The 25,704-nt window shown below is 32.4% G+C and overlaps 1 long non-coding RNA gene across 7 annotated transcripts in view; it reads right to left on the bottom strand.

Moving 5' to 3' along the window:
- Positions 1-7,389: 7,389 nt before the first annotated feature.
- The window catches only part of LOC146993078 (uncharacterized), a 138,793-nt gene continuing 120,478 nt past the window's right edge, over positions 7,390-25,704 (bottom strand). For 6 of the 7 annotated variants that reach the window (XR_015038699.1, XR_015038691.1, XR_015038696.1 and 3 more), the window contains 3 exons: positions 24,586-24,703; positions 21,600-21,761; positions 7,390-7,531 (listed from right to left, as the gene is read on the bottom strand). This is a non-coding gene — a long non-coding RNA (uncharacterized LOC146993078). The remainder of the gene's footprint in view (positions 7,532-21,599; positions 21,762-24,585; positions 24,704-25,704) is intronic. The other variant, XR_015038692.1, reaches the window with a different exon arrangement.

The raw sequence follows: 25,704 nt of genomic DNA, 5'->3' as shown, positions 1-25,704 counted from the left end.
TGCTGCGTGGTCAGCGTAAATATTTAATTTGGCTAGTGGCAATGCATTTCTTTTAAATAATTTGTTTGCAAAAGTTGGGTGACAAATATATTGCGATTTGCAAGAGACTTCTTTTATACCCCTGAGCTAAATGATTACATTTGAAAAATAAATATTATCTTATGCTTTGGAGAATGCTTTACGGATGACCGGAAACACACGTCCTTATTTATGTTTTATTATTCATTTAGCTAAAATCACAGTGCAATTACTGCTAATTTCATTAACATACAAGTAATCCAACCCCATTATTGCTGTTTTATATGCTTATATATTTTCTGTAAAAATGCGTTTCTAAAAGCGGACTGTAAACAAATGTTTGGGAAACACAGCTTTAGGGCCCGATTCATGACATTTTTAACCACAGCGTTAAGTGATTTTTACGGAATCACGTGGTACTCTGACATCACAAGAAGTTAAATCGCAAGTATTGGTATTCTCATCAAAGGTAGCGTTAAATTTGACCGTTAAATTGATGAGACGGCTGTTAAAGTAAGGACAGGTCTGACCCTTCGTGTTAAATAAACAGATGATTATATTTCCGGCAATAAACATGGCGGAAGGTTTTGCGTTAGTTTTAGCTGAAGCGTATGTCATCGAAGCAATGCGTTCGATTTACATACAATATAGACAATGGATAATTAATTATTGTCAAGATTAATGAATTCCGGGCCCAGGAGAGTGTTGTTGGTGAGGTAAGTTCAGCTTCGTATTTTTTCATAGAATGTTAGAAAAATCACTCTTCGTATTTCTTCAGAATGTGTATTTTTATTTCACTGCCACTTATTGACGATCAACTGATTGTATAAATACAAAATGAATTGCGGAATGTGCATGTGTTTGTGCAGTAAAATTATCGCCAATACTGTTTGTGATGTTTCTTTTATTATCGCATAGTTAATGCTGTTTGTAAAATTGTATACTACATTTCATGTAAACTTTGTGCTGATTTATCACATGAAATTCAGTAATTATATTTCATGTATACATTATTCTTGATAAAGAACTATATCAGTATCTCACGTTGCCAGCCATAAAATTTTGTACACGTCATTCTGATAAATGTTGTATGTGTGTAAAAATGTCTACCTGCTGTATATTTAAGTAATGCATTTAATAAGCTTGTTTTTTTGGCCTAACTTTAAATGCATATATATCAAAAGTTGCGTATATTCCTCATTCTACTTAGCATTGTGGGCACGTATGATGGATATATTATTTATATTCAGCCATTGCAAGTTTTCAAATTTTATCCTTGATATACAGAACTGAACTTTTTCTTAAGTATATATTGTGGTTATGAGAGTTATTATTTTTTGTGTGGTGTTAAAATATATTTTAGGATGTCTGTGTCTCTTTTATTTATAATAAACAGATTGATTTGATCAATAGCTTTATCAAAAATTTCACTATTTTCATTTGAAAAATTGAAGTTTCTCTAACACTGAAAATGTAAATTGCTGCAATGCACTTAATTCAATTACTAGTTTCTTAATGTTAACACCAATGAAATTTAGAATACAAATGAAAGTGAAGAGAAACACACCTGTGTAATATTAAAATTAGTCAAAAAAGTAACTTTGGGTTTGAGTTTCATTCAAAATCTATGCCACAGTAAGACTTTTTTTTCTTTTTTGGCCTAATAATTTTAGAATGTCTTTGAATATCTGTAATGCAAATACTGTACAGAGATCAAAATCTGCATTATTTAAACTTTTATTGTTTAAGATTTCCTAAAAACAGTTATTTAATAATTTAAAAAATTCTTCAGTATGTAAAATTTAATCTCTAGGTAATATTTTTACTCCAATGCCGTGGAAAGAGATATACAAATTTTATATCACGGTGTATTACTATGTTAATTACATCTTTGATAGGGGATACTAAATTATTTTTTGGCCCAGTACAGCCGATAGAAATATTTTGAAAATTTTTCACTGAAATAGTACATGATCTGAAGCTATCTGTTAACTTCTTACTATATAAATAATTAGAAAATAAGGTGTATACTCTGAATTACCTTTAAATTAGAATAAATAGTTGTAATGCGTACATTCCAGAATAGCGTATGTCTATATGAAAGCAGGAATTAAAATCGAGATCAAATAGCTGTGAAAAAAAAAAGGTGAGATAGCTTAAAATTCCATGCTTTCCTTCTAATTAAAATATTTTTACTAATAAGAAATCAACAATTTCTGACTACTATGGATTAATCGTTTTTAAACTTTGCATATAACAAGACAGAATTCGTTTTTGGTACTTTTTTGGTAAACATCGCAGTGTAGCAGAATTGTAGCGCCATCTTGCGGTCAGTAGGAATATCACGCAGGCAACCGAAAACACAAAACAAAATTTTCACACTGGCAGGCCTTGAGTATAAGTTGGCCTTGCTGCAATTAAACTTTTATATCTTCAAATATAAACAAATGTCAGCCTCGTTAGTCTTAGCTCACTCTAAATGTTTAAGTATTCATAACATATAAACCATGCAAGTTGGGATCGTGCTTTTAAAAATACAAGTAGAAATCACAATTCCAAATACATCTCTTCAAAAGAAATAAATTTGCACGGTATATTTATCAAAAAATCAACATAAAACTTACCCGTGCATGCAAATGGGGCGTTCCGTGTCGTAGAAATTTTCAATCATTCGTATCTTCAAAAACAACCACAATCTTGATACAGAAAGCACATTTTTCGAAACCGAAGCACAAAATAAATTATAATAACACACTTTCAGAAGCACAAAAGCAAAATGCACAAAATTATAAAGATTCTCGAAACACCAAACCATTCAACCAACACGGCTGCTGACATGCCCGTCGCAAAGGGGTGTTAGGTTTGCCAGAATGTGTAAGGAAAGTCAAGGTACCCAGATTTCGCGCGAAATCGCCCATTTAGCGATATGCCATAGACGGAACGAGAACATTCTGGAACTAAATTTTAGCGGTTGTTTTAGGGAATATTTCGAAAGGTAGGTTAAAACTCTATATACCCTGCCTAAGCAAGAAGACAGTAGTGTCTTGAAGGTCAGAGATTGGCTAGAGAGCAACGACAGAGTCGAAAGTTGTATTTTAGGTCTTTGCCGTGAAGCTTTCTTCGCTGTTATAACCTCAAGGGTGCGTTGCTGATTGTTTCCGTGTGTTCGTAGTAGTTTTGTAGACGTGTCTTTGGAACTATCCTGTGTAATAGCGCTTACTGGCCAATAAATTGTGTTTCAATTCTTCATCAATTACTCCAAATCCACAAACCCGTAATGCAAAGATTCGAAAGGAAATCATTTAATTCTGCATGTACTTTTGAGCCCAGTCTCAAAATTGCTTAGAAGACTAAAAGCATTTTCAATTCTGCTTCAAAAGAAACTAATGCTTGTATAGAGCAACCATATAATTGTTATCGAAGATCCTTAATTTTTTAAAAGTTCCTATTTCTATTCTCGTCGAAATATTGGATGACATGAAAAAACTGAAATAACATAAATTTAAAGAGTTTTTAAAATTATTGTACATTTTATATCCGTGTGCTTACTTTGATGCTTCATTATGATTAAACTATTTTTACGATTAGCGACTCTTCACCATAATCGCGAATGGGCAATTTTTTCCCACCCCAGTTAGGGCAATTTTTCCCACCCCAGTTGGGGCAATTTTTTCCCACCCCAGTTGGAGCAACGTTTTTGCACTCAGTGGGGCAATTTTTAGGCATACATCCTTTGAACACGTAAAAATATTATAATAACTAAACTCGCTTGGTCTCCTGGAATAGGCATTGCAGTCAATTAGTTTGTATCCCGAAATACCGGAATAGCAGTAAACTGGGGAAAATAAATTGTAATTGTACCCTTCCTATCTGTGTCATATCTTCTATAATTTCAAAGCACATAGTTTAAAGTAAACTCATTGTTCTACTTGGAACACTCACATGTGTGCCAAATCAATTAGGCGAAATAGTAGTTCTGATAAATGTTTTAATAGGAACCGGCAGCGAGAATCCAACACTAGTGTTAATATTAGTGGCGTCACTTAATAATTAAGGCTGTGTAGAAATGTGATTACCTATTTTTGTAAAAAAGCAACTTGAACTTACTTAATAGGTATGGCGTTCACTCATAGCGGGAGCGCAACTATGGCAACGCGAACTTGAGACAGGTGATGTGAGAGCAATAGTATGGTGAGTTTTCCAAATCTTATGTGTAGACGGTGGCTTTCTTCTTATTTTGATGGTCAAGAGCGCACAATTTCATCCAGATCGGAATAAAAGTGTACATTTCTACAAATTACACAACAAAGAAAAACGGGCACAGATTTTTATATGTATAGATGATTCTAATAAATTCGGTTAGTGTTATTTCATAAGTTCAGATAATTTATATGAATTTCGGCTTTTTTCTAAATCGCTTAGTTTGTGAAAAATATAAGAATTTATTTGAAAGGAAAATTAAAATTCCTGCGCTTTGTTGAATGAGAAAAATCTGCTGCGTGGTCAGCGTAAATATTTAATTTGGCTAGTGGCAATGCATTTCTTTTAAATAACTTGTTTGCAAAATTTGGGTGACAAATATATTGCGATTTGCAACAGACTTCTTTTATACCCCCGAGCTAAATGATTACATTTGAAAAATAAATATTATCTTATGCTTTGCAGAATGCTTTACCCACATAGCACCAAAACATCCTTGGGATATCCCAAGGATGTTGCTCGCGGGATATGCGCACATCCTCAGGACATCCCGTAATATCCCGCGAACCTGCTAAACACCTCCTCCCGAGTGCTTAATGTCACATCCCGGGATATTCTCAGGACATCCTAACCAAGTCCCATCGACAGCGTGCGGGATGTTATTAGGATATGAACTCCTACTTACTACATCCTTAGGACATCCCACAAACCTCCTAAGCACATCCCATTATATACTAAAAACATCCTATCTATGTCCCATCGACAGCATATGGGATGTTATTAGGATTTAAAGTCCTACTTACTACATCCCCAGGACATCCCGTAATATCCCAATTTCCTCCTAAACTCATCCTCCTGAGCGCTTAATGTCACATCCCAGTATATCCTTAGGACATCCTATCTACGTCCCACCTACGGAGTATGGGATGTTATCAGGATTTGAAACACTAGTTACAATATCCCTTGAACCTCTTAAATACATACTCTCAACTGCTTAGTGTCACATCCCAGTATACATACAGAGGAAAATTCCAGTGAAAGTATGTGAAGGTGTGATGATCTAAAACCTATTTTGTACACAGATAGTCTCAAATCGTTCTCCTATGGTTACTATGGAAAAATCAGAAATGTTGAAAATATTTATACAACTTATTTTGTTTTTAAATCTGAATTTGTGAATATATTAAAACTGAGTAAGGAAATTAAAATGAATTATTAATACAAAATATTAAAACTGAAAATTTTGCTTTTATTTTTAAGATATTAAAAATCTTTTGATCATTTTTAAACATCCAATAGCCCCCAAATTGAATTATTCATAATTAAATTATTTTACAAAATCAGTTTCTAATTTCAGTTAATTTGTATTAAAAATTGAATAATAAAATTACCCATTTAATAATCTTTACATAAATGAATCATCTTTCTTTAAAACATGTAAGGAATTTATAGTGTTTTGATGACACTGTTGGGAAATTGTTAAAAGGAATAAATTGTATTTTTAAAACTAAATCAATTCCTAGCCTCAGAATAAATAAATATGTTTTCGTAACATGAGAATGCTGCAGGCTTTTTTATATATTTAATATTTAGTTGTAAAAATTTGACATTATGTTAACAATTCTTTATATCATTCAAAAGGTAAGTCAAGAAGCTCTTCTAAAATTCTATCTTTCTGCTCACACAATTAAAAAATCTGAAAGGCCTCAGATTTTAGCAGTCACTCAAAGAGGCTAAAAGTTTATGAATGCATAGATTATCAATACAGATGGGGCAGTGGAAATAGCAAAACATTTTATAAGATACTGACACCAGAAAGTGATATATCTTCTATATATTTGAAAAATGAAGAAATATATCATGTAATTATGTAGAAATATTAAAATGTTTTCAGTTAGATATATCATGAATTAAACGCATTTTAAATCAATCAGATTAAAAATTAAAAAAAGCATTGTTAAGAACTGTGTGTAATGCTTTTAAATAGCTTGGCTTGTTAGTCAATAATATATTAGATTTTAAAGGTAAATATGTTAAATTTTGCCAAATGGCAAGACTTGAATGAAAAGCGAAACAAGCTTACGACTGACGATATGAAGTCACATTTCAAAACTAATAGCCCTTTTAGATTAAAAAAAAAGTTCTGAAAATAATTTGCAATGGTTCATTGGTATTATTTTACGCAAAATTCAGTAAAATGAAATTTACCCGTTGAAATCAGCACCAAATTAAACTTTGTAAATTCTAGCGCATGTTAAAGGTTGTCTCATCCAGAATTTTATTACTAACCATTCTTTCAGAGTAAAATAAAACAGTAATTGCCATTTATATGACAATCAATATCAAAAATTTAAATCTGCATTTTACGTAACATAGAAAAATTTCAAAAGATCTACTGTTTACCATGCAATTAAGACATTTTATTCTGCTATCAACTCTACCAATTATTAATTCCATTAAGTATATTCAGTTTACTCTTTCTGCTCAATATATGCAATGCAAAATTTTCCATAAATTTATTAATTCATTTTATTTTGAGGTGAGCTTTTATTCAACTCTCAATGTCAACGAGAATGTTTAGTTCATTTTTTATTCGGTCTCAAAAGAGAAATCAAAATACGTGGATTTATGAATCAAAATACATGAGAAATCACAGTGAGAAAAGCACTGCTACCTTAAACTGTGATTATATATAACAAATGCAGTGAATTATAGTTAAAAAATAGTGAAAATATTTATATTTCTGAACTATTTCATATATAACATTTTCAGTTTCGCATATGTGGCAATTTAAGAACTTTTTTACGTATACCAATTTTTTGAAATATCTGCAAATTTTTGTATCTTCAAGGATAGCTTATTCTTTCACCTTATATAAGTACCCGTATATAAGTATTAGTTACCACTATATATAAGTAACAGTAAGTTACCAGATAAAATTACTTAATGGGCAATACAGAAAAATGTCTAACCACTTACCTTTCTGACTTCATCTGCAAAGAGACTAAAAAACTAGTTCAGCTAAATCTGCTATAATAAATATTTATAATAATGCTAAATTATGCAATATCTATTAATATGACAAATTTTTGTAAAGCTATTTATTTGGATGAAAAATAAACACATTCAGAAATTTATGGCACTATATTATGATTAACAGAGGAAAAACACTTTTCAAAATTCAAAATAGTTTTTATTAATCCAATTTATCACATTTTATTTGAATTCATGAAAAACAATCTTATATCCATGTATTCTTATGTATATAAGAACTCTTGACAAATTGGATCTCTGTCATTGCCTTTCACAGCACCTAAAATAAAAAAACACTCACAATTACTATATGTGAATATAATTCATAATTAAATTTAAACAAGACTATTAGAATGCAAATTAAAGGAAGCATTTAAAATATTTTAACATTTAGTACCTATAAACAGAGTAGCAATTATTTGATTTTTCGATTATAGTAAAATAAACATGGAGAATGCCTTTTAAAATTTTGGCTGATCTTTAGAATATGGTAACTGGTAGCTTGGCGACATTTTGGAGGCGATAAAGGTTACTACCTGGGACTTTGGTAATAATGTGAGCAGTATTCAGTTCCGATTACGCATTATTTTGTGTGAGGGAAATGAGAAATCATGAGATATGTCATGTGATATTAATGGATGAATTACGGTTCTTTAATCGGAAAAGGGGGGAAATCTGGAAATTTTGTATTTAGCTTTATTCTGTGTTGTGTGAAACAGTGTTGGTTAATTTTTGGATCCCATGCCCCTAACTAAAGTGAATTCGAAATGGATATTTAGTGGGATTGAAAGGGGTAGTAATAAGTGTTTTTTTAAGGTTGTGCGATATAGAAGTAAAGATGTTTTATTAAGTTATTTATTTTACCTGGTACCTTGCTGTGAACAACTATAAGTATGATTTTAAAGATCCTAAAACAAGCGCACATACGCTTGCTTTTTATTTAGCGGAAGAAATAAGAAAAGTTTATCGGCCACGTAATCAAGATCCTGAAGAAGATTAGGTAAGTTAGTATTTTTAATTATTTGAGGATATTATTTTTATGGCATTATTGGAAAATTGTTATTAGCAATGATTTAGTTTAAAGTAATTAGGATTGTGAGCTAATACGTGGAAATGTTCATATTTGGAAAGGGTATATACTTTTTCGTTATTAGGTAATTTCATATATGTTCTTTTTAACGGGTTTAAAGATTCAGAAAATTGTCATGCATTTTCGTGAAATTTTTCTAATTTATGAGAAAAAAGCAGCGTACATGGATATGGTGAAGAGTGTGCGCAATGCCATTTTTGTGCAATTCTGGGATTTTTTTTTAAAATAAAAATAAGTCGACGTGTACATGGTTTAGTGATATTTTTATTAAATTATAGTTATTTTGTGAATTTTATGTTTGTAGGAATTTGGTATACGTTTTAGTTGAAGTAAACGTGCATGGAAATAATTTAAATATTTGACACTAAGTATTTGTAATACTTGCGGTATGAATTCGTTGGTGACGTTTATAATATAATAGATGATTTAGAGGTAAAAGTTTTTGGATATTTTATTTATTTTATATGTGGAAATGTTCATATTTGTAAAGGGTATATACTTTTTCGCGATCAGGTAATTTCATATATGTTCTTTTTACCGGGTTTAAAGATTCAGAAAATTGTCATGTATTTTCGTGAAATTTTTCTAATTTATGAGAAAAAAGCAGTGTACATGGATATAGTGAAGAGTGTGCACAATGCCATTTTTGTGCAATTCTGGGATGTTTTTTTAAGTAAAAATAAGTCTGCATGTACATGGTTTATGTGTATGTGTTATTTTGAAAAACGCGTAAGGAGTATGGTATTGTGCACTTTTTCCCAATTTTGCAGTGAATATTTGTCATGATTAAGCAATTTTGTTTGATAAAATTTCCAGCGTAAGTGTAATTCGGCTAGTAGATTGTTGGAAGAAGTGTTCAGTAGATAAAAAGAAAAGAAACATGTCTTTAGGGTTGCTGTAGGAGAGTTGGTCGCCAAATTTTCGCCAAAAAATCGCCAAGTTACCATAATGTAAAGATCAACCAAAATTTTTTATGTCAGAAAATAAACTCAAACCACCAGCTGAACATATGAGCAGTTTTATCAATCAGCCACTAGTAGGTAACCTGGATACTGAATCAACATATAAAGTTGCCAAGATAAAGAGAGAAACAAAATTATGATAATCACATCTTACCTATTCATAAAACTATTTTAAATTTAATGTGTAGGCAAGTCCAAAAAGAGTGAGGATGAATTTATTTTGCAACACAAAGTAAAGTCAATATGATTGGCAAGTAAAAAATAATTAACTGCATCTGGTAACATTTATCTGACAACACATAAGTAATTGTTCAGTCTACGTGCAGAAAATAAAATCTGATCAGGGGCGTAGCTAGAGGGGGGCAAGTGGGGCATGTGTCCCCGGGTGCAGAATCCAAGGGGCGCCAAACTGATGTTAGAACATTTTAGAATTAAATGTTTTCCATCCTTGGCAAGCAGTAGGGGGCGCGAAATCTTCAGTTGTCCCTGAGCGCTGAAAACCCTAGCTACGACTCTGAATCTGATCATGTTAATGCAATTTTAATCTTTTGAATTTAACTGCAGAACTGGGCGCGAGTAAGTTTCTCTTAGAATGTCCTCCACAGAGGCATTCCTCCCTTTAGGCAGATAGCTCTCGCGTGCTTTGAAGGAAATATAAAGCAAACTAAAACAAAAGCTTCAAAATTGGTGTTTAACATTTTTTTGGGTTCAAATACGCAAATTACTTAGAGATCTCAATTCACATTATCAAATGTTATTATTTAAATAATAAAAGCAAGCTGAGGATTTCCATTTAAATTGTTTGTTTTAAAATAAAAAATAAGAACAGTAAGTTTTGAATAAATCTTGTCAACATGAAGCAGGGACAGGAACATGCCAATGTAAAATTTAATATTAGGCCAAAAAGAAACGCTTTGACGTAGATTTTGGATAAAACTTAATCAAATTCGCAGGTAGTCAGAGACAGGCCTTTCATCAGTAGAGAGAAAAAAAGTTTTCTGAAGTATTTGTGTATTTATTACATAAATGTTTTAATGCTTCCATAGCACTGCTAATCGATAAAATTTATTTGATGAAAAGTAGGAAGTTTGCTTTTAAAATTCCGATTTTTCAACCTTTTTCAGTGACATATGTGGCATTGAAAAACACGTCTGGCCAGGAGGCAGATTAATGGCTGAAAAATTCTTATAATTTAAAGAGGCATCGAACAAGAAAATTTAGGGATGGCGAAATTCTAAGAATTTGGCACTTGACAACGGCAAAAGTTTTAGAATGTAGAGAGCTACAGAATTTAGGTAGGGCAAAATATTTTAAGTTTATAGAACATCGGTCACTAGAACTGCGACTGCGTATCAGTAGAATTAAGATCCCACAGCGATTGCACTGAGAAACAAATCGACCTGCTTCTCGATTATGCGGATGGACGCAGATTAACTTCCGAAAGCTCAGTGAAGCAAGAGTTATACATAATGCAGTTATTTACGATTTCTGCTATAATAAACTGAAATTTAATATAATAATTTAACACTATCAGTTTACGAAAACATGATGATACTTTTGAGAAATTTTCTTTAATTCCCCAGTACACTAAAAAAAAAAAAAAAAGTACAATAGATTATATAATGATATTACTAAAAAATTATGCCGATGACGCATTTAATTTATATCTTTTTATTAATCTAAATAAATATGTCATTGAGTTTTCCATAACTTATGGTTTTGCAAATTAAAAATGCTCAATAATATAATATGTGATTATGGTATTATTGGTATGGTAGTACTATTCGAGCCAAAGCACACGAGGGTTATCTGCCTAAATGGGGGGATGCCTTCGTGGAGGACTTTCTAAGGGAAACTGGCTAGTATACACGTTACACATGGTGAAAACCACGAAAACGACCATGCAGCCAGCCCGTACGCGGGATTCAAACCTCGGACCGAACTACCAGTGTTCAGTGTCTTTACCGCTCGGCCGCTGGTGGGTAATATGTGATTATGAAAGCTGTGTAAAAGAAGAAAAATTCTTGCACATTCGTCAGGCAGCATACGATGGGCACCTGCTTGAGGAAAAGGATGCGTTTGTAGATGACTTTTTCAGGGAAACTGGTTTGGTATATTCAACCTAAAATTCACCAAAATACCAAGCAACGAACGCATTCGCCGGAATTCAAACTTAGGCAAAACTACCAGTGTTCAGTTGCAAAAGAGAGTTAACAACATAAACAGGCAACATGTCTGAAATTAGTATTTATTGCATCCATCAGTGATATGATTTTCTGATATAATTTAATGGAATATCACTGTAAAAGAATGGGAATCTTTTTTTCCCCCTTTTGTAAGGAGATCCTTTTCCGCTTTGTTTTCAACAGTTGGTTGAAATGCAAATTAAATAAATATTTACAAAAGCAGAATATTGGATAGTTATTGATGATTTCGAGATTCAGTTTCTGAAATCCATTTCATGTGTCATTTCCTTAAAAAGGTGATACTGAAACCAACTTTCGAGGAGCAAAATGATTACTAGAAAAGAGTTTCCGATTTCTTTCATTCCCATTATAAATTTATCCCGTAGTTCTTAGAACATTCTTCTATCCGTAAGTGATGATTTGCTTTTCGAGAAAATTTTCTGAAAGGAATAAATTACTTAGTCTTCAAACCATGGGAAAATCTTGCCATCGCCGGTATTTAATTCCCTTCATTTACTGAGATAACCTGCTTTCTTAAGTATGGTACTTGTTTTCTGATTTTTACTGAATTTGCATGCTCAAAGCTATCTAAATAAAGAAACGCTATTGTGAATATCAGGGTATGAGTACATATATGAAAGCGTTATATATTTTTCAGAATTCCCCTATGAGCTGTTTATTCTTAGGGCAGAAAGAGGAAAAAGCTTGCATACATCGCCATTCCCGGAAACTAGACAGTACCGAAAACATTACTAGACAGTCCGGTTTACCAGACAATAGAGTTTATCTGATTCCTAGTTGTAAAAGCTGACAGTTATAAATTGTTATGTTCATGGCGACCTTCAGAAGGCATGAAATTACTTCAAAAGTTCCGCTGCTATAAATTTTCAGACTGCAATTTTGTTCCTTTAAAGTTTCGAAAATACCTATTTTTTAAGTATTTTTCGGTACTTATATTAATATTGATACAAATAATATAGAAAGCACCAAACGTAGCTGTGATGTATTTCAATTTGTCCTTAGTATTTTCTCACATATAGTATTAACACTTTGTCTACACGTTTCTAATGTTTCACCATAGTAAGCCTTCTCTTTCCGAATGTATTCAGTTCCTTTTCGCTTTCGTTTTCTGCATCTTCTTTTCTTTTTTTTAAATTTTATTTATTTATTTATTTAATGTTACCATATCCTGAGTTTTACTCTAGCTATTAGCTAGAGTAGCTATTAGGTAGCATTCATTATATTCATATAGTTACTAGCTAGCATTCATTATAGTACAAAATCTAATATAGCTTGTCAATATCAACACATTTTTATCTTCAATAAAATCCACTAATTCGATTGATGCTGTAAAAATTACAATTTAATACTTTAGCCAATTATTCTGATTAATAGTGGTTTAAATTCAATTTTAGGCAACATATGCATTCTTTCAGAAAACGCGATATGTTGAGCACCGCTGTTACAAGTAAATACTGTACATTCAACCATTTCATAATATGTAAATGTAGCATAACTTCTTTTCGAGTGCTTGCACTGAGAGTCTCCTTCAAGTAAACCTTAATGGAACTTTATTTCCTGAAAATTTAGAAGTATTATAAAAGCCTCAGAATTATTTCCATTGCAAACATTTATGAATTATGCAGAAAAATATATAAGAAAAACATCAATGAGAAAATATTATCGAATATACATTTCATGACAGTAGTAAAACATTTTTTCAGTACCGACGGTATTAAAAAGCTCAATACTGTGATAAGCTAAATAAAATAAAACGGTATTAAAAGTTTAATATTGTGATAAGTAAAAGTATACTAATCTATAACACTCATTTGATATTTTTGCCATTAGAACTATAGTGTAATTCTAACCGTTAAAGTAACATTGTATTTGTATTAACTAGAATTACAATTGTAATTTCAATTAAATTTATCAGTACTCGTTGTTTCCTGCACCTTGAAGGAGACGCATTATTTTTTTTCTATTATATAAAATACTGTCCTCAGAAAAAAATGTCTCTAGACATGATTCTGTCTCCAAAATTAATGGATGAGGTGAACAGAAATAATCTTGGAACAGCCTTTGGGCAAGTGCTGCGAGTATGCGAAATGTAAGACTGTAATTAAACTTCGACCATCCTGGAGACTACACTTTCTTAGAATATTGCCATTCGACAAATTATAAGACCTTCCATTTACCTTTAAAGTTTAAGCTATCTGTTATTGACTGAGAAAAGCTGGTAATTCATTGTAGTTACTTTGTAGTTAAAACTACAACTAATGCAGTTATAATTGTAATTGTGCCGCCCAGATGGTATAGTGGTTAGGGAAGCCTGACTGCGATACCGAAGGGCCTGGGTTCGAATCCCGGAGAAGACATGGCTTTAACTGTTCGTCCTTTCATAGGAGGCGATAGTGGCCCACATATTAGATGCCTCCATAATAAAGTGACTGCAACTTCTGGCCTTGTATAGACTAATGGACTGTGTTGCACTGTAATTGTTCCCAATCTGCCATTGGGAAAAATAAAAGTAAAATTAATAATAATAATTGTAATACAATGATTGTTTGAATTACAATATAACTTCGAAAGCAATTAGATTTTTCGCTCAGCAGAATAATAAGTCGTCTTTTGAATACTACTAGTTCAAGTCGGATGTACATTTTGGCAAACAATCTAAATGTTTAGATAGCTCCGTGGATTTCCTTATGTGTAACATGAATACAAATCATTTTTAGAAAGTTCTCTATGAGTACATCATTCTTCTTAAACGTTTCGTTGCATTCAATTAAATAAAGATCTTTTCCTGCTTTTATTAACGGGTGATGTGAACATGAGCCAGTTTCCCTTAGAAAGTCTTCCACAGAAGCATCTTTGCAGTCTTTACCGTAATCCAAATAATACGACAATCACAGGTGCATAAGAAAATTGTACTTTTATTTGTTCTTACGTGAAACAATGATGGAAAATTGTTCATACAAGTACTTTCACTTGTAACTGAATAATGCATTTTAACTATTTATGGAAAATGTGTGTTATGTTGAATAAAAGACCAATTCGTAAATTTTTTTTTCCAATGGCAGGTAGTAGCCGTTTATAGACATTGATCACTACTAAGGCCGGTCATGTTATTAAGGAGGGAACTAATACGTGGGCCACCGTTGCCACCTATGAAGAGGATGAACAAATTACATTCATGCCCTATCCGGGATTCGAACCCAGGCTCTTCGGTACGGCAACCAGAGTCACGAACCGCTTTACTGTCTGGGCGGTAATTCATAATAAATGGATTTAGTAAAATGTCTAATACACACAGCAGTTAAGCATACTGATTGCTGATCAGAATCCTTTTTTACCAGCTAAAGCAATAGGTTGGATAAAATTATGAGACTTAGTTTAGTCCTTGATGATCTCCTTTCTGAAAAGAAAAGGATAAATGTAATTTTTATGATTTATTTCTTGTGTAATGTAAACAAGACAAGCGTCCCGTAACAAATCCTTTGCGAAAACATCCCTTTGCACTGGCATAAACTCTTTGCTTGCTTTCCCTTAATCTTGTAATTTAAGTTCGCATGTATATCGAAGATCATAAACATACATATTTGCTTACTAACGTTATGTGCATTTCTGTCTATATAAAATATTTCCTTTAAATAAACTCCTATTTATGCTGGTACCACAAACTACAATATATGTAAGATGATTCAGAAGACATGACAGAAAATATTAATATTTTTCTTACAGGTGATTATCCCGTTGTATTATTTAAAAACTCATTATCCAAAATGCAGAAACATTTCAAATATAATATTATTGACTGTAATTTTCAAATATTATCACGATTTACTTAGCCTATATCACTGAAATTATAAGGGGCAGTTGTTTTTCTGATTAAATAGTTACAATCATCTGCTGCGCAATTTTAATTAAGAGGTCATTACAATTGCATTGTAATTTTTATTAGATTATATAATTACAGTTATACTGTTTATTCAATTAGATTTCACAATTAAAATGCAATTATAATTAAAATGCATTTGAGTAAATTGTATATGTAATTAAAAATTGTTACATTGTAATTACAAGATAATTGCATAATATTACAAGAATTACAAGATAATTCCAATTACTATGTGTTTTCAATTGCATTCTGCAATTACATTTGCAATTAAGATCATGATTTTCCTGGGCTACGTAACTGCTTTTATCAGAAACAACTGCTATCCTAATTACATTATTATAATTACTTACTAGAGTTACAATGACAGTGTAATTGTAATTAGATTATATGATTGCAGTTGCATTGAATATGAAATTGGATTTCACAAATATAGAGTAATTGTAATTTAAATGAAATTACGTAAATTGTAATTAAAAAAACAGCTACTATTTAACTATAACTACTTAGTAATTGCATAATTTTATTACAATTGCATACTACACTTAGAATTACAATTATGATCATAATTTCACTATGTTAAGTAATTCTAATTATCAGAGACAATTACTTTCCTAATTACGCAGTTATATTTACCTACTACAATTGCAGTTAAAATTATGTTGTAATTACCTAATATTACCGTAGTTGTGATTAGATGCAATAAAATTTGTAATTGTAATTAGATTATATAATTATAATGTTTGGGATTATCATTGCATTGTAATTGTAAGACTTAAGAATTAAAATGCAATTACATACATTATTGTTGCATTTAAAAAGTATTTACTTTCTAACTGTAATTGCTAAGCTAATTACAATTGCAATATAATTGAAATCACATATTTCAAAATATTGTTGCAGTTTCTTGCAATTTTAATTTTAATTCCAATTACATTTTGCCAAACTGCATCTAAAATTTGGAGAATTATTAGGCTGGAAAATGAAAATTCTCTTAACGAACATAAACATTTAAGTTTACTATAGCTGGTATAAGCACAGAACAGCTGGAACAGCTGGAAGTTTTGAACGAGCTATTATTCAAAACCTAACGATAAAACCCATTTGCCCCTAGCGAATAGATAGTTTCCTCTCCTCAATTACCTCCCGCAGAGAAAAATTATCACCTGTCAGTTTACATTAAGAGCAGAGAGGGGAGGGCACTCTGAGACAGGCCGTATATATGCTGCTTTGCCGTTTCGTGCCAAAATTTAAGTTTACGTATATATGCTGCCTTGCCGCCATGGGGACCAAAATATTTGGACACATATATGCTGCCTTGCCGCCATGGGGACCAAAATATTTGGACACATATATGCTGCCTTGCCGCCATGAGGACCAAAATATTTGGACACATATATGCTGCCTTGCCGCTATGAGAGCCATTATTTTCAAACGCATATATATGGCCTTGCCGCCTGGAGGGTTAAAGCCTTATGGATGATATCAGGTCAAGTAATGTACTTTCATTAGTACGACACTTGAAGTATAATGTCACGACCTGAGCTAAATCTCAGTGTCACCTATAAAGGTGCTCAAGGCGCTGGTGTCACTTACGCTCCTTGCCACAAGGTATTTCATGGGATTGTTCTGATGTTACTGTCAGAAAAGTGAGATAAGTCACAATCAATCAAATGCAGTTCTATTTCGCAAAAGCCAGTCGTCCAGTTTACTAGCCACTCCCAGAGCCGCCTTGTTCAAATTGAAAGTTGGCGCCCTTTATGGGGTTCTGTTGCACTCATACAAAGTGCTGCAAATTATGTGTGAAATACTCTTTTATAATATTCAAAATTTGATATTCGAACTGAAAAGCTTTAGAATTATAATATTAAAATACATGTTTGTCCTAGTGTTTTTTATTATTTCTTAAATTTTAAAAACTAAATAGTGATAAAACATTTTTAAAGTAAAATATAAAAATTAGAAAAATATATTCAAATATTGATTCCCCTAGCTTTAGCAGCTACAAACGCGCTTATCAATTCCTTTATATTTAATTTATCCAAAATTTGGCTCTCCTTGGACACACGGCCAGTCCGATAATTTCTCCGCGCCATAGTAGATCACATTTAGTTTTTTATACTTTTAAGTTTTGAAAAATTTCGTTCTGCAGTAGTCACCGAAACTCTCAGGGTTAAAAAAATCCGTAAAATATATTGCAATATTTGGAAATGTATCGGTAAGATTGTTTTAATAAATATAATTTAAAACATCAATATGTGACAAAGCCTCTTTGGCAAAACGCGCAAAGATTTTATTTCTTCAAACAAATTTAATCCGTCAGTATCCTTTCCATTAACATTTTTAGTATCCATTAACTTTTGTTCTAATCCTCTACAATGCTTTAAAATTTCTTTGTCACTCCAGTTTTTTAAATTAGGTATATACTGAATTGAAGTAAATGTAATCGACTGAATATTTCAATACTTGAAGAAATAGTAGTGTCTAATATTATATTGTAATATTCAACCTTAAATTTTTGATTGGTTTGTTCATCTTGAAGTAGTTTCTTTTTAAACCAGTTTCGACTTAAAACCTGTTTCGAAAAAAAGCTTGTTTTGTTTCGACTTAAAAGCCGTTTTTTTAAACCTATTTCGAAACTCAGTATCCACCCCAAATCATCAGCAACGATACTTGCATTGGCAATTGCGTGTTCACACGCTTCATCAGGTCTACGATTATTCAGTTCTGATCTAAGATTTTGTAAATTGTCAGTCACTATTTGTAAATCACTTTATTTCATTTACCACGTTTACTAAATTTAAAACATCGCGCCAGATGTTAATGCAACAAATGAATTTAAATGTCAAACCATCTGAATCAACTCTTTTGCTTGAGTTCTTAATTCTACGTCTCTTGTTTGATCTTCTTGAATATTTATTAACGCTCTCAAATTTCACTTCGCCCACCAGCGGCCGAGCGGTAAAAATCGCTGAACACCGGTAGTTCGATCCGAGGTTCCAATCCCGCAAACGGGCTTGCTGCATGGGAGTTTCCATGGTTTTCTCCATGTGTAACGTGCATATGAGCCATTTTCCCTTAGAAAGTCTTCCACGAAGCCATCGCTCCCTCGAGGCTTTGCCATAATCACACACACACAAATTTCCCTTCACATCGTTTTCTTCGATCTCCCGTTGCGTCTTAAACTGAAGCTCAAAGCCTGAATTCTACTTTTTCATCTGGTGTTGGACAGTGGTTTTAATATGTTTCCTCCTGCTGCACATCCTCCAGCTGCTCCTCCTCCTCATACTGCTCCTCTTCCGGCTGCTCCTCCTCCTCCCGCGGCTCCACCAAGGAGGAGCCGAGGGAGGAGGAGGAGCCAAATGAGGAGCAGCATGAAGAGGAGCCGCGGGAGGAGGAGGAGCAGCATGAGTAGGAACCGTTGGAGGAGGAGGAGCAGCCGGAGGAGTAGCAGGAGGAAACATATATTACTTTAATACCACTGTCCAACACCAGATGAAAAAGTAGAATTCAGGCTTTGGGCTTGAGCTTAAGACGCTACGGAAGATCGAAGAAAACGATTTGAAGAGAAATTTGAGAGCGTTCATAAATATTCAAGAAGATCAAACAAGAGACATAGAATTAAGAACTCAAGCAAAAGAGTTGATTTAGATGGTTTGACATTTAAATTCATTTGTTCCATTAAGATCTGGTGCGATGTTTTAAATTTAGTAAATGTGGTAAATGATATAATGCAAAACTCTAAATGTGATTTACAAATCGTGACTGACAATTTACAAAATCTTAGATCAGAACTCAATAGTCGTAGACCTGATGAAGCGTATGAATACGCAATTGCCAATGCAAGTATCGTTGCTGATGGTTTGGAGGTAGATACTGACTTTCGAAACAGGTTTAAAAAAAACGGCTTTCAAGACGAAACAAAGCAGGTTATTTTTTCGAAACAGGTTTTAAGTCGAAACTGGTTTAAAAAGAAACTACTTCAAGATGAAAAAATCAATCAAAAATCCGAGACAAAAATTTAAGGTTGAATATTACAATATAATATTAGACACTGCTATTTCTTCAATTATTGAAATATTCAGTCAATTAAAAGAACATTACATTTACTTCAATTCAGTATATACCTAATTTAAAAAACTGGAGTGACAAAGAAATTTTAAAGCATTGTAGAGGATTAGAACAAAAGTTAATGGATACTAAAAATGTTAATGGAAAAGAACCTGAATTTAAGATTGCTCAGTTGCATAAACTGATTACTGAAAGTCCCGATTATGATGAGGAGTTTACTCGAGAACTACTGGCTGCAATTAGAGAAGAAAGGGAACGAAAAGAAGAATGCGAAAGAGAAGAAAGTGAAAGACAAAAGGAAAGCGAAAGAGAAGAAAGAGAAGAATGCGAAAGAGAAAGAAGAGAAGAACGCGAAAGAGAAGAGCAAATTAGAGCCTTTGAGCTACAGAAGCTTCAACTGGAAGCAATGGCTGCCACAGCACAGACGGTAGAAACTACGCAGTTACCTGAGCAGCCTTTAAAAATCAGAATTCACGATGTCATGCCACGTTTCAACCCTAAAGAAGATGAAATAAGTTTATTTCTGGTGTTATTTGAGCGTCAAGCTAAAATAATGAATATACCTGCTGAAAATCAAGTGACTCAACTTATTTCATTGCAGCCTCCCGACATTGTTCAGCTTATTGCTAGAGAACCAGAAGAAGTCGCGAAAAAGTATGAATATGTAAAAACTTTACTGTTACAACGATTTAAATTAAGTGCGGAAAAATTTCGACAACTATTTAATAAACACCAAAAATCTACTGAAAGTACTTGGTATGATTTCTACTATGAATTAAAGAATTATTTAGAAGGATGGCTTAACGGATTAAACATTAAAACTTTTGAACAGCTAAAAGATCTCATGCTGGTTGATCAAATAAAAATGCGTACCTCTCCTGATTTCAAAGAACATTTTATGGATCAATGGACAACCATCATTTCACCTACTGAAATAGTTAAGAAAATTGAAGATTTTGAAGATGTGAGGAAAACAATAAAACCGAAATTTTCTGTCAATCAGACTGAAAAAATTAACAAAGGATCATTTAAACCGCGTTATGATAATTTTGTGAAAAAAATAGAGCATCCGCCTCATTTTAAGCATTCTGATAAATGGGACGATTCAAAATACCAGAAAGATCACTGACAAAGAAGTCAATTTCAAAACAAGAACCAAGAAAATTTATGATAAAAGGTATCATCGACCACGTTGTTTCGAGTGTGGATCATACGAACATTTTAAGCCTCAGTGTCCTCGCTTAAAACCAAATGAAAAGGTAAATTGCGTATCTTCGAATGATGATTTGTTAGAGACACATACAATTAACGGTTTAATTAATGGGCATGAAATGCCAATTCTTCGAGACACAGGAGCCACTGTTGATGTTATTTCTCGGAAATACATAGATAACGCAAAAATGACTGGAGAACATGTCTGGGTACAATATCTTTTAAATGACCATTTAGTGTGTCTACCGTTAGCGGAAGTTGAAATTAATTGCGAACTTGGTCATATAAAGACAAAGGCAGCTGTTGTTACAAATGATCCTGGCAGATATGTATTGGGTAACAAAACTGCTCAGTTGTTCAAAAAGAAACAATTCTTAAATTTAGAAAGTATAAATGCGGTTTCGACCCGATCTCAAGTAAAACGATCTGGAGAAGGAAATCGAAGTAGAGACACCGAAATGGGGAAAAAAGAACTGTTTGTTATTGAGTCTGACAAAGATATTTTACCGCAAGCTGAAAGGAAGACAAGGAAATTAAGAAAATAATTAATGCTAATTCAAAGGAATTAATTGAATCTCAGCATCAAAGCAGAGATCTAGCCTCATTGTTTAGCGAAGCTAAAAGTGAAAATTTCGGAAATGATTTCAAAGTAAAGGAGAGCGAGCTGTTGATGAAAAAGAAATTAGATAAAAATGGAAATGAAAATGAAGTAATTGTTATTCCTGAAAAATATAGGGATAAAATGCAGAACTACACAACTTTGGTGCAGAACCAAACAAATAATAGTGCTAAAACTCAGGGTAATTTGGTAAATACTCACCCTCCTAAAAGTCAAGCTCCTGTCAATGCTTCACAGAAATCTGACAAACAATCTAAGCGTTCATCTCTTGATGAGGAAACTGAAGTTATTTATATGGAAGTTGACTCACCTTATATACCTGGTGATTCATCTTCTATGGATCATGTGTGTGATTATTCCTCTACAAGTTCCCCAGTTCCTCCTTCTCCAAAAAGGAAAGATGTGTTTGGCAGTTCGTTAGCAGCAGATCAAAGAAATTCTTATAAAAGAACTCATGAAGGTGCTTCTAAAGCTGAGAAATTAAAAATACATTCAGAATATAAGCTCGCGTCAGAAAACTTAGCAAAGAGGCATAAACATGATAGAGGATACTCAAAGTTGCCACATTCAATGAGAATGCAAGTAACAGATAAGAACAAAGGTTCATCTCGCAACAAGCAAAATCTATCTGAAAAGAAAGAACTGACAAAATTAAAAGATTCTCAGTTAAAAGTTCCAGATGAATTGCCAAGTTCTGGAGTTGAGATGCAAGTCAAGGAGAAGTTTTTAAAGAAACTAAACAGACAAGAGCAAGTTGTTGAAGAAAAAAAACTGCCACAAAAGTCTCTGTCACACTCACCTGATTTCAATAAGGAGTTTATTTTGCAAACTGATGTTTCAGACTCTGGTATGGGTGTCATTGTAGCTCATAAAGGTGAACGAGACAATGAACATCCAATATTATACCTCAGTAAGAAGTTTACAGAAACTGAAAAAACGTACTATACCACAGAAAAGGAATTTGCCGCCATAATATTTGCTGTAAAGAAACTTCAATGTTATTTAGACGGGCATACTAAATTCCTCATCATGACCGATCATAATCCCTTAGTTTGGCTCAAAAATAATGTGAGTCTAAATCCACGACTTATGAGATGGGAACTGGTACTAACAGACGAAAACAGACGAAAGGTAAAGCATAATTCAAATACTTTACTTTTAGCATTGAAGCAGGCATTCTACATTAAACTGTATTAATTCACATACAGAATTAGTAATATAATAGCTCTAAATATTATAAAAACCAAACATGCATTAAAAAACATTAAAAAAACTCTATATACATTTATTAGTGTTACAGAAAGAGGGTTTATTCTGAAATATTATAAGGTCACTTTCAATGAAATGATAGAAATTTTCAATCAGGGAAGGGACATTCTGTCTGGCTGCCATGGTTCTATCCCAGCTTCTGTTACAAAAGTTTCATAGAAGAATTTTAAAAATTCAGAAACGAAACTTATGAAGAAATTATTGAACATTCCTGGTTCTATGATTTAGCCATTTTACTGACATAATAACTAAATCTTAAACTTGAGGGGGAGGAGAGAACTAAACTAAAGTCTTTGAATTAAAGGGTATTATAAATTCATTTTAAATCAAATTAATTTACACAAATATAAGGAATATACATTTTTACCATAATGTAATGTACGTTTTGCCACTTTGAAAATCTCAAAAACTAAAGCGTGAAATATAAGAAAACTGAAACAAACATTTGGAAAATCTCATCGAACGTAAGTTAGTTTCTAAATTAGATGTTTTGTGTGTATTTAAATTTAGGCCAACTACTTCATTCACTTCAAACCCATTACATAATACTAGTATTTAAGAAAAATGGTAAAAGATTGCAAATATGTTAAATAACAATTCTACTGATCTAGAAATGGGAATAACTGATTTTCATCCTAATTAAGATCAAGAATATCTCAAAAAGCCATTTAATTTGTCCACTGCTAGAATTTCATTCATACGTGGTTCAACATCTATCCATCAACACCGGAAAGAATTTATCTCCTACTTTAAACAATTTCCATCGACTGAAAATGAAGTTTAAAAAATCTTAAAATCTCAAAAGCAAAGGATGCCGAAGAATTTTCACATATGAAAGACAGAGAAGTCAAACAATGAATCAGAAAATTACAAAAGAAGAATTGTGTGCTTATAAAACCCCTTGATAATAAAAGCGCTCATTACGAAGAAAAGCTCTTAACTGAATATAAGATGAAGGAATTGTTAAATAACACAAGAGCAACATCTGATCTTTTAGCGGAGATTGACCTAAGAAAAGAAAAAACAGGACACTTTTAAAGAACTACTGGGAAACATGTGCTCTTTAGAGCGACACGGTTACAGTTGCATCAGTCATTATTATAAGCAAAAGACATCAGCTTTTTTAAAAAATAATTCTGTCATGCATTTGCCAAGAGAATGGAAAGAAGTCCAAAAGAAACTTTCAGAGTGCTTTTCAAAACAAAGTTGAAAGTTAATCTGCAGAATTTAACTTTAGAAAAGTTAAATTTAAATTTAGTTATGGAATCAATTTTAAATAGATCTTCGCAAATTGGTTCATAAAACTTCACAATATAACAAAATAGTTCAGATTAAGGGGGAAATATAATAAAGTATGCTTAAAACAACTAAGAAAAAGCACATTTTGAGCAGCCTTAACGGAAGACAATTTTCTTCCACTAACTTTCTTTACGAGTACTAATTAAATTTTATTCACATTTCTTTTTTGTTCAACATTTCACTTTCAATGGCTTTTAGGAGAAACAGCAATTGATAGAGAGACTCGAAATTAGGAAAAAACTGAAACAAAATTCATTTATACACAAGCAGTGCAATTACACTGACCTGTTGAGAAGAGAAGACCCCATTGGACAGGGAATATATTAGGCCACACGGAAAGGAAAATGTTTAGCCTCTCATAATGTGAATAGAGGCCAATTGGCAAAAAATTACACTACAGCAGTAAATTTGAAACCACTACGAAGCAACAGAATTCTAAGAAATCTCAGACTTCTGATATTTATAGTGTGATTAACAGTTCCACTTCACTTCGAATATTACAATACAATATGAAGAAAGCACCAATTCAGACACTTGAATATGGAATTCAAAACCTACAGAATTAATGCATAAATGCTACCCTAAACATTAAAACGTAATTTGAAGCGTTCATGTAAAATTTATAACTAGTAAAACTCCAATATAAAGCAAATTGTGAAACGGGACGTACAAATTATAACATTCAAGCATTTCTAGTGGAAATAAAGTTAATATAAAACAAAAATTACCAGCCACAGATGTCTTTTTGTTCTGCATTATTTCTCCGTTCTTTTCATCTTCGTTCTTTTTCTTTCATGATATCATGTTCTGCAATCCAAGAGTGCACAAAAATGATGACAAATTACACTAGAAGAGGCCAAGGGGGGAAAAAGGAATCATTAGATTTTAACTACTTTGAAATTAAAGAATAATTATACACAAAGAGAAATATCTAATATTGTTTCTTAATATATAAAACTTCAAAAGTAGCCTTCTTTGTTTTAAATTCTAGCAATCTGCTACATTGTTACTAAAATCATGACTGTAGTCGATAGAAAAGCAAATGATTTTCCTAATACGACAGAAGTACAGTAAGCGAAGGGGGGTTTTAATGTATGGGTACAACATGAACAATGAAAGAAGAAAAAATTAGACAGTTATTACGGACACACAGAATAAAAGGGATAATGATCTTCGAGAAGACTAAATAATTTCAGCGCTGGTAGAAAGATGGCATCAAAAGACAATAAGCAGGTAATTTTAAATGACAAATAAACAAAATAAACTTTACTGTTAGCTTTGAAGCAGGTGTTATATATTCTTAATTCACACACAGAATTAGTGACATAACAGATCGAAAAAGAGTAAGAAACAAACTCGCAATATTAAAAGCGATATATAACATTAAAAGCGCTATACATATATACTTTTATAGATTTATTTTTAGAAAGGGCTCAAAAACACCATTCTAAAAACAGATTTCAAGGAACATCTTGGAAACAAAAGTCATAAACCATAACAGAAATACTTCATTCAGAATTTTAATGTAAGAACCGTTTCTAATTTTAATATCTTTACTTACTCTCATCCATGAGAGAGGAACACTTAGTCCAATGTACAAGAAAATATCCTGAAATATTACCACGTCACTTTAATGAAATTATAGCAATATTTCACTCAGGGAAAGAACATATTGTCTAGCTGCCCGGGTTCGAGCCCAGCTTCAATACATCAAACTAAAACACATCAAATGCCATTGAATGATACAGCATTTTGAAATGATGCAAAAAATTTAGATGCAATTTCGTGGGAGAGCAATTGTAATTACCTACATACTAAAATTTTGACCAAAAATTAAAGAAAACTAA

The sequence above is a fragment of the Stegodyphus dumicola genome, chromosome X1 (genome assembly GCF_044657685.1).
Source record: "Stegodyphus dumicola isolate Sdum_Otavi_A_Nest chromosome X1, ASM4465768v1".
In the NCBI taxonomy this organism is placed as follows: Eukaryota; Metazoa; Arthropoda; class Arachnida; order Araneae; family Eresidae; genus Stegodyphus; species Stegodyphus dumicola.
This window is presented reverse-complemented; position numbering and strand designations above follow the sequence as displayed.